The sequence below is a fragment of the Barbatula barbatula genome, assembly GCF_947034865.1.
Source record: "Barbatula barbatula genome assembly, chromosome: 2".
Classification (NCBI taxonomy): domain Eukaryota; kingdom Metazoa; phylum Chordata; class Actinopteri; order Cypriniformes; family Nemacheilidae; genus Barbatula; species Barbatula barbatula.
The window spans coordinates 29,582,490-29,592,567 of record NC_136767.1 but is presented as its reverse complement, the minus strand read 5'-3'; positions in this window follow the sequence as shown (position 1 = coordinate 29,592,567).

The following is a 10,078-nucleotide window of genomic DNA, read 5'->3' as shown; positions in this document are numbered from 1 at the left end:
TTATAAATCCACATTTGGTGGTTATGACCTAAATCAGCTTTAAAGCGATCCTGGTTAAGGCCTTTGGTCCTAAAGCGGCTTCTTCAAATGCTCCAGAGACTCAGCTTGAGGCCGGACCAAGGAGACCAGGTTGTCCAGCAACCTTTACCAGAATCATCTTCTCCACTGGGAGCCCACTCACAAGCCCCAGAAGCTTCTGAATATCAGAAGGCGTGAAATAAGATGCTGTTCTCAATGATGTTTATGAGTCTTTCGTGATTTTATTGCAATCAAAACATCTTGATGAATTATATGACAATACCTAAATGATTCTGTGAATCACAAACCTGAGGAAAAGAACTGTGATATAGAAAGGTCTCAGATTGAAAAAATACAGACTACTTATTTCCAGAGGTTCTTATAAATATATTTTACGGTAATACTTAGATTAAAACTAACATGTTTCTAAACTTCAATTTGATGATCCACTGATTCCGTCATACAGTAAGCATGCACAATAACTGTAACTGCAAAGTCATGGTCTTCAGTTTCAGGCACACCGTTGAATGAAAAAGATTCAACACTATTGCATATATCACACAAGCAGCCACACTAACACACAGATCAGTCCTTCATTGTCATATATTAATGTGCTTGGAAAACATGAAATAAATATTGAAAGGACCACAACATTTCTGATCTTCCAAAGCGACACACTAAGGCACTGCTGCTCCTTAAGGAAATGGGTGAACTTCAAGAAAAAAAACATGTCCAGGCCACCGTATACAACTTATATTTTTCTTAAATAAATAATTTTTGCGATTGTGACATTGTGACCTACTTTAAGTACATTAATCAAAAAAACTCATTGTTATGGGTCCTGTATAGGAGGTTTCAATAATTCTCATTATTCTAAATGGTGATTCTCATACTGTAATACAGTACGTAATATAAATAAAATAAGCATAAATTAAAGCCAGTACAACAAATTCTACAACATGGTACTTGTCAAATTAAGTATTACAAGAAAAAAATAAGCCTTATTTCCCCAATACAACACTGAGACATTGGGTAAATGTATGTGCTTACTTATAAAATAATGTCACAATGTAAAAATGTATTAAACATCAGCTCTCTTTGAGCGAAATATTGTCTTATTTCTGGTGGAGAGAAAGATGACCACAACATGTCCTTTTTCTGAGTTTCACCCAATTTAACTTTAAAAACTGTCCTAGTTACAACACCGCTGCAATCTGGTATGTTGTTGAACACATTTGATACTCTGCTTCCATTCCAATAACTTAACTTCTTTTTGTTTTAACAAAAGAAATTGTCAGTGTAGAACCCTTTTTTAGTAGTGTATATGTACTGTATGTATACACAGATTATAACTTAAGTTATACAAATATGATGTAGCTGTAATCCGCTGAGCGGCTAAACTGGGAGTGCTGTATTTGTGACACATCAAAAAGGACATCATACATACAAAAAACAGAAAGCTTTCCAATACTCCAATTATTACTCCACAAACATGTTGCAAAAATAAATTGCTGGTCAACAAAGAGTACACTTACTCCCCATTCACCCCCTCCTGACCCACAACAGGTGAGCAGGTGCCCGATAACCACTTCCTACATATCTCACGACCCCTCCCAAATCATGTGACGCATTTACCATTTCATGTCCACTACAGATGGATTTTGATTCTATATTATTTAGTGCAGAGCTTTTTAAACTTCAAAAGGTCCCAAAAGATATACACATTTTATATACATATAATATACACAATAAAGTACTGTCAGGAACGCGGAAAGAGAACCCAAGTGCAGGCAGCGAAACAGGGTTTAAACAGGATTTTAATAAATAATAAACAGGAACAAAACAAAAACCCACGAGGAGGTAAACAGGGAACACAATAAACTGAAGACTAACACTTGACAAGAACTACAACTACAAAAACACCTAGACTAACAAAACACTCACACTGACTTGACTAGACTATCAATGACAAAGACTCCAAGACATGGCATGGCAAAAAGCATGAAACATGTACAACGAACGAGCACAAGACAATAGACAAGAGGGTATTATATAGGGAGACTAACAAAGGGGATAACGATAGGCAGGTGTGGGTAATGCGACACAGGAGGAGAGCAATACTAGAAACGAGAGGGGCAGGGCCAAATGACGAGACAGGAGAGAACGCATATTATATCCTGATTGACCATAATATGATCCTCTCCACATAAAACACGTGGGTCTGTCATGATTCTGCCCCTAGACCAGAAAATCAAGACAAGAGCAGGCAGAATCATGACAGGACCCCCCCCTTTAATGAACGCCCCCTGGCGTTCACCAAAGGAGCAGACTAACGAGACAAGACTGACTGGGAAACGGACAACATCCAACAAAACATGGTAAAAAACAACAAGGGCAGACAGGCAAGAATAATCAATGGGTTGGGGTGACATAATAAAAATAACAAACAGGGGAGGGGGGGTGGGGGAACACAAGAGTTCATTGGGGGAACACAAGAGTCCGGGGGGGTAAATCCGTAGGGATTGGAATAAGGGGGAACAGTTCTTGTCCCTGGCGCTCGGAAGCGCGGAGTCCCAGGGGACTTAGGGGACACCCTGGGGGGCGGCGCTCGAGAGCGCGAAGTCCCAGGGGCTGTAGGAGTCCCCGGCTGAGGAACATGGCTTGAGGCCGGCTGGAAGGCCGGCTGAGGAACATGGCTTGAGGCCGGCTGGAAGGCCGGCTGAGGAACATGGCTTGAGGCCGGCTGGAAGGCCGGCTGAGGAACATGGCTTGAGGCCGGCTGGAAGGCCGGCTGAGGAACATGGCTTGAGGCCGGCTGGAAGGCCGGCTGAGGAACATGGCTTGAGGCCGGCTGGAAGGCCGGCTGAGGAACATGGCTTGAGGCCGGCTGGAAGGCCGGCTGAGGAACATGGCTTGAGGCCGGCTGGAAGGCCGCCTTCGGGACCACCGGACTCGGGACCACCGGACTTGACGGGACCACCGGGACCACCGGACTTGACGGGACCACCGGGACCACCGGACTTGACGGGACCACCGGGACCACCGGACTTGACGGGACCACCGGGACCACCGGACTTGACGGGACCACCGGGACCACCGGACTTGACGGGACCACCGGGACCACCGGACTTGACGGGACCACCGGGACCACCGGACTTGACGGGACCACCGGGACCACCGGACTTGACGGGACCACCGGGACCACCGGACTTGACGGGACCACCGGGACCACCGGACTTGACGGGACCACCGGGACCACCGGACTTGACGGGACCACCGGACTCCGAGCCGCCCTCCGTTGCCTCTTCTTCTTCTGCCGAGCCACCCGCCTGGTGGTCGGCTGCAGGAACGAAGTGAATGGGATGGGCGGCTCGGGATTGGAGGCCTCGGACGAGGACCCCCAGGATTCCCGTCTCCCCCGCTTGCCAGTGAGACTGGGCGGTTGTGGAGAGGCTGCCGAGGCTGGAGAGTGGTGCGTGGCAATGCCCACAACACCCATCTGCAGAGGACCACTCTCGGGTATCGCTACCAGCGGAGATGAGCAAAATGGGTTCGATGAGGTCGCGGACTCCGAACGCTCTGCGGCAGTTACCCACACGGCGTCGAAATCCAACGGCCTCATCGCCCTCATCTCGGAGCGAGAGAGTGGCTCTCTGAGACCGGCGTTGAAAAGCACCGCCAGCTCCCCCTCTCCGAACGCACCTTGTTCCGCGATGTCCAGGAACCTCCCCACATACTCATCCACAGTCTCATTCCCCTGGCGAAGACTGCAGAGGCGACGGGCCAAGCTGGACCGGTCAGTGTCCATGCTGCCGCTGGGTTCTGTAGTGGCTCGTTCGTTCTGTCAGGAACGCGGAAAGAGAACCCAAGTGCAGGCAGCGAAACAGGGTTTAAACAGGATTTTAATAAATAATAAACAGGAACAAAACAAAAACCCACGAGGAGGTAAACAGGGAACACAATAAACTGAAGACTAACACTTGACAAGAACTACAACTACAAAAACACCTAGACTAACAAAACACTCACACTGACTTGACTAGACTAGACTATCAATGACAAAGACTCCAAGACATGGCATGGCAAAAAGCATGAAACATGTACAACGAACGAGCACAAGACAATAGACAAGAGGGTATTATATAGGGAGACTAACAAAGGGGATAACGATAGGCAGGTGTGGGTAATGCGACACAGGAGGAGAGCAATACTAGAAACGAGAGGGGCAGGGCCAAATGACGAGACAGGAGAGAACGCATATTATATCCTGATTGACCATAATATGATCCTCTCCACATAAAACACGTGGGTCTGTCATGATTCTGCCCCTAGACCAGAAAATCAAGACAAGAGCAGGCAGAATCATGACAAGTACAGTCTCTTTACAAAACATTGATCACAAGATTGTAAGTGTGTAATGTAAATGATGTGCCCAAATGATAAAATACTGTAGTAGAGTATACTATAATATTTACTATAGTAAACTGTAGTAAAATGTCAAGATACTCCGGTATAGGGTGTTCAATTAAGTATAGGCCTATTACAGTTAATGAATTAAAACTAGTTAGATACTATAGTTAATACTATAGTACAGAGAATTTTATTTTCATTAATGTATTATACATTATGTATTCAGGAAAGAAATTAAACTGCACTTCTTCACCTTGAATGGCCACTGTTGGTTTCCAGAACATGTCCGAGTTCTTCAATAGCTGACTTCTGTCTCTGTTAACTGCAATGATTTTACTCCGTCGGTTCAGCACCCTTCCATAACCCAATCTGAAGTCACACACTGTGCCTACAAACCAAAACAAATCATGTATTGACATCTAGAAAAAGAATAGCTTAGTTTTCTAAGCATTCCGAACAGTATAAAACCATAGAAAATAAAAAGACACTAGATGGCGCTGTTACTCACCTGCCAGCAGCACAAGATCAGCATCTTTCAAGGCATCTCTCCTGTTCTGTCTGATGTGCAGTGGACTGTTCTTTCCCAGCATGCCCCGAGACATCCCACCCAGGAAGCAAGGAATGCCTAAAGACTCTAGGGCCTTTCTGTAAGACACACATCCAAAAAGAGAGTTCAAACTTCAACCATGAGTTACATGTCCGGGTGCTATAAATCAATAATTGTTGCCGTTTTTGGCTCATGCTTACACAACTAAAGCATTATTCTATATGATCAATTTATTCAATACATACAGTAACTGTGTTGGTTGCATATGGAGCATAAAAACCCTTTGGACCTAAAGCAGTGGTTCTCGAACTGGGGGCCCCAAGATTGATCCAGGGGGACACAGAATTTGTGTTTCATTTTATGAAATATAAAAATGTATCATACTTTTCACGCAATCAAACACTAGAAAAATAACCAAAATTATTTATGTTTCAGCATTGTATAACTGAATATGTTTTTGGTTTCTTAAAATTCTAGTTTAGGATTATGCGACTTTATTTTGGGGAGGGTCGAAAATGCACTGTACAACAAGGAAAACGTTTGAGAACTACGGACCTAAAGGGATAGTTCACACCAAGATTTAAACTCTTTTTTTGTAAGAAAAATAAATATTTGTTCTGCAGAATACAAAAGAAGATATTTGTTGGTAGCCAAACAACACCGCCCCATTGACTTGGCCCCAAAATGATTTCTCAACATATTTTCTTTTCCACATAAAAATGAACCAGAAGTTTTGAACCACATGAGAATATAATTTTTTGAGAAATTTTTTTTTGAGTGTTATTTTATACTTCTAATGCCCTTTATTGCAAAGAAAAATAAATAGTAAGCAGGTCTAAAGTAGCAGAACGGGTTTTTTCACGATATGATTTAAAAAAATGTAAAGGTGTCAACCAGTATATGTCAATATTAAATGTTTAGTGTTTACTGTTTAATGAAGGAGGGGTGTCTTTAAATATCTAGACTGGCACCACAAAGACAATAGGTTTAATATCCAGAAGGGGATTGATGAACTACTCCATGAACGAGTATGACACAAACTGGGTAAAGACAGAATGGCTAAATGACCTGACATCATCTGCAGGTGTAGGCGGCAAGGTTGCTTGGCTGCCCAACAGTATGACGGGTTTCTTGGCTCGGCTCACCAGTTCCACACATCTTTGAATCTGGAAATGAATGAAACAACTTGAATACCGAGTCATGTAAATAAGATCTAATCTGCCATGTCTGAAGTAAAAGTCACAGCTTTCTAGATCGTTTCATTCTGCCCTGTTATGGTTCATGTTAAAGATGATGAGAATCAAATGAGATCTAATGTGACGCAACCATAAAAGCAATTAATAATACATCTCAAATGGCCATTAAACGATTGACAGGTCTCACCTCATCCTCTGTGGCCTGCGGGATGTGAACGGGAAGTGGGGAGGGATCACGGTTTTCCCAAGCTCCAGCAAATAAGTTAGATAAGTGATTTTTAAGATACCTGGCGGATAACAAACAAAAACACTTTCAACGTAAAAGTGATTGCCTTTCCTTTAATAATGAAATAAAGCGTAAGAAAATTGGAGGAAATAAAAAGTGAGAAATGTTTTACCATGCAGTGATTTTGCCCATAAGACCTTTGGGAGTGTTTTTAGGGGCAAACTCTTTTTCCACCACATGGAAAGGGTACAGCGTGTCTATGGGAAGCTCGATAAACACTGGGCCTGTGAAATTGTTATACACATCAAACTGTACTTATGCACACAGAGTCAGGTCATGTACTCTCTAAAAAGTGTGATTCACTATATCTTAACTTAAAAGTGACATGTTTCAATCACTCACAAAAATGATAAATGATTAAATGAAAAAATGGTCATTCGCAGCATTACCTGGTGTGCCAGACTGTGCCACGGCCAATGCTTTTCTCACAGTAGGAACGATTTCTCTCACTGTTCTCACTGAAGCACAGAACTTACAGAGGGGTTTAAAGAGAGACATCTGGTCAATATCCTTCAGGGCTCCTCTACCCTAAAAAACACAAAAATCGAATGTCAAGAGGAAGAGTGGTGGGTTATTCTTGTACAAATTGTAACAGTAAGATATACTATGTCTGCAACTTTTCAGCACCAATGAGAATTTATGGGATCAGATTGACAAAACATTCTTAGGAGGACAATACTCACATATTTATATCCACATCCTAATTTTATTTAAAAAAAGGAGTTTTATGTTCTTGCCATAAAGATCATCAGAAGTTAGAATAGCTTCACAGATGGGTCGACATAAATTGATAAAGTGATTTTGTGTCCATAGAAAGCACATTAAATATAAGTAAAATGTCTTTTTACTTACAACGTAAAGTTTCTTGGACAATAAAGTCACAATTTGGTTGAAATACTGTTACATTGTCATTCAGCGTAACACAATATGTACAAATTCAGAATTTTACTTAATTAAAATATATAAAATAATTAGGGGAGCATTTACATTTTATTGTGCTTTAAATATGTAAAAAAGATTATTGACCATTGGCCGAATTTTTTTTTTTTACAAATCATTAGCATTTAGTGTGAAAGTAACTATTCTCTTTTTATATGTGATAAATAGATTTTTGTGATAAATAGACTTATTTATTTTATGCTTAAACCCTTTTTCGTCAAAAATATAAATTATTTTAGCAGTGCGGAATTTCATTTGAATATAATGATGATGATATAATGACATTCTTGTTCAGAGCAAGTCGAAACATTGAATGTCACAAGTATTCCGACAAATATAAAGTAACGACTTTATAATACAAGAATAAGTGTTCACAACATCATAATGCTAGCTAACAGTTTACTTTTAATAGCTTATTGTTTGGCATCATACGTCTTCCAGAAGGAAATATTATGCGCAAACAATGGTGTCAGAGACTCCTCTATATTAAATTATGAGCGAAAGAATCCCTCCACAATAATTGATCATTAATGTCACTCAACACTTCGTGTTAATATATACATGAGAATGCGATGTGCTTGTTACACTGAAAGGTTTGATAGATAAGTATACTGTAAGCTCTTGACCGGGCAAGTAGAAACAAAGCATGTCATTTTATTCTTAAGAAAAAATGAAGCAAACATTGAAGTTTCTTCTTTAGCTCCGTTCCTTAAGCTTCATCCCTGTACACCTGTTCTTCTGTTCATACTGAAATGAGATCATTTGCTTTGTTATTTTCTTTCTAGTGCGTTTCTTCTCTTCAACATGCTTCGTAAGATCCCGGGTAGAGCGGTTCAATAATAATATAAAAGTAATTGCTGACTTATTTGCTCTCTGTGTGTACACTTGTACTGGGCGGGAGGAACCAGGAGAGTTAAGATAAGCCTTGAGGTGAGGTGATGAATACACATCCAGTTTACTGTGTCAGAGATACATGGAGATAAAACCCTGTAATTTCATCACTACCACAATCTCATGAGTGCAGAGAAAGCATGTTAAGCATTCTTATACACACAGTTGTTGACAGACTCAATATTAAACTCACAACTTGCGCATGAAATGTTATATTCAAGTTTTAGAATTAAATTCATAAAATGATTTCTACTTTCAGAGCCTCACTGTTGCGGTCAGGGGGTTACCTCTGTGACGGACAGTTACCTGATATAATCTCACACCAATAGCGATATGAGGAACAGATAAGGCAGAGGTGTTCCAGCACGCCAGGCTGAGCAGAGAGTATGTAAAGTGCACCTTGAAGTAACTTTCTGACCTGCAGTAGAGTAGCAGCTGCACCACCGATGAGAAGCAGAGGAGATTCGGCCATCTGAGCGTTCTTCACCACAGTGACAGTGTTGGTCAGTCCAGGTCCGGCCGTGACTGCAGCCACACCCACTGTGCCTACAGGGGCAAAACACTAGATTATCACCATCTAACATCCTCATGCAACACGAAGGACCCTCTTGCTTTCTTAGATTTGTTCTTACCGGAAAGTCTCGCCACGGCATCGGCTGCAAACACAGCTGTGGCCTTGTGCCGCGTGTCGACGATGCGGATGCCCAGTTTCTCACAGGCCACCAGGATGGGCGAGATGTGTCCTCCCACCAACGTAAAGACGAATTTGACCCCGTGAGCCCGCAGGACCTCCGCCACGTTCTCTCCTCCATGCCGGGGACTCTTACTTTCTGTCTGGGTGTCACAGACGTTGACAGTTAGAATAACATTCCCTGGTGTATAATGCAACAATCTTTGTCACTGCGAGGGGAGGAGAATACGCCTCAAGAGAATAGAATAATAGACACATTGTCGGATTGTGGGAGTGGTGTTTCCCTGTCCTGATTTATGGATATCTGCCAAAACAGGTGTTCTGCACGAACGTGTTTACATGCAATGTTGCAGTAAAAACTTGCATTTTTGGCAATACAACAAGAATGCTTAAGTGTCAAATAGGCGCATGAGATCAAAGACAGCAAGGCTTGTGATGCAGTGAGCTGCGCGTGCACACCTGTCTGCCATCCCCTGGGATCCAACCCACAACCTTGCGATGTTAACACAATATCTTCCTCTTACCACTGAGATACAGGAAAGCTAGATGCAACGAGACCAGTTTACCGGTTTAGTCACGTGACATTGGACATATACCCTAACATTAGAAAACCAAATGCCAAGTGCTGCTGTGAATAGAGATTTCCCTCTTCTCCCTAACTTTTGCCTGTCTATCACCATCTATGTTAGAAACTAAATGTATAACCGGCTGACACGAGAGCGTGAATGGCTGAGGTACAGACTCAGGTTTACCGGGAATGTCTTTGCTTCTCTCATGATAGATCCGACTATATGCTTGCAGATCTTATAAATCCAAACTCCAGTTTGGCTAGTTCTCTCTTCGTCAGGAAATGACTAAATCAGAAAATATGAATACTGTGAACGAACCACCAGGTAGATACAGAGATGAAGGGAAGAACAGCAGGCAGGAGATGATGTGATGTTGAATAAAATGAAAATGATTTATTTAATAATCTCAGTTGTGCTCAGTCTCTGACTGCACAAAGATTCAATAGTTATTATTATATGAACCTAATGTATGTATGTTTCTACTCAGACCTGTCACTCACCTGAGCCAGAAGAGGAACCTCACACCATGGA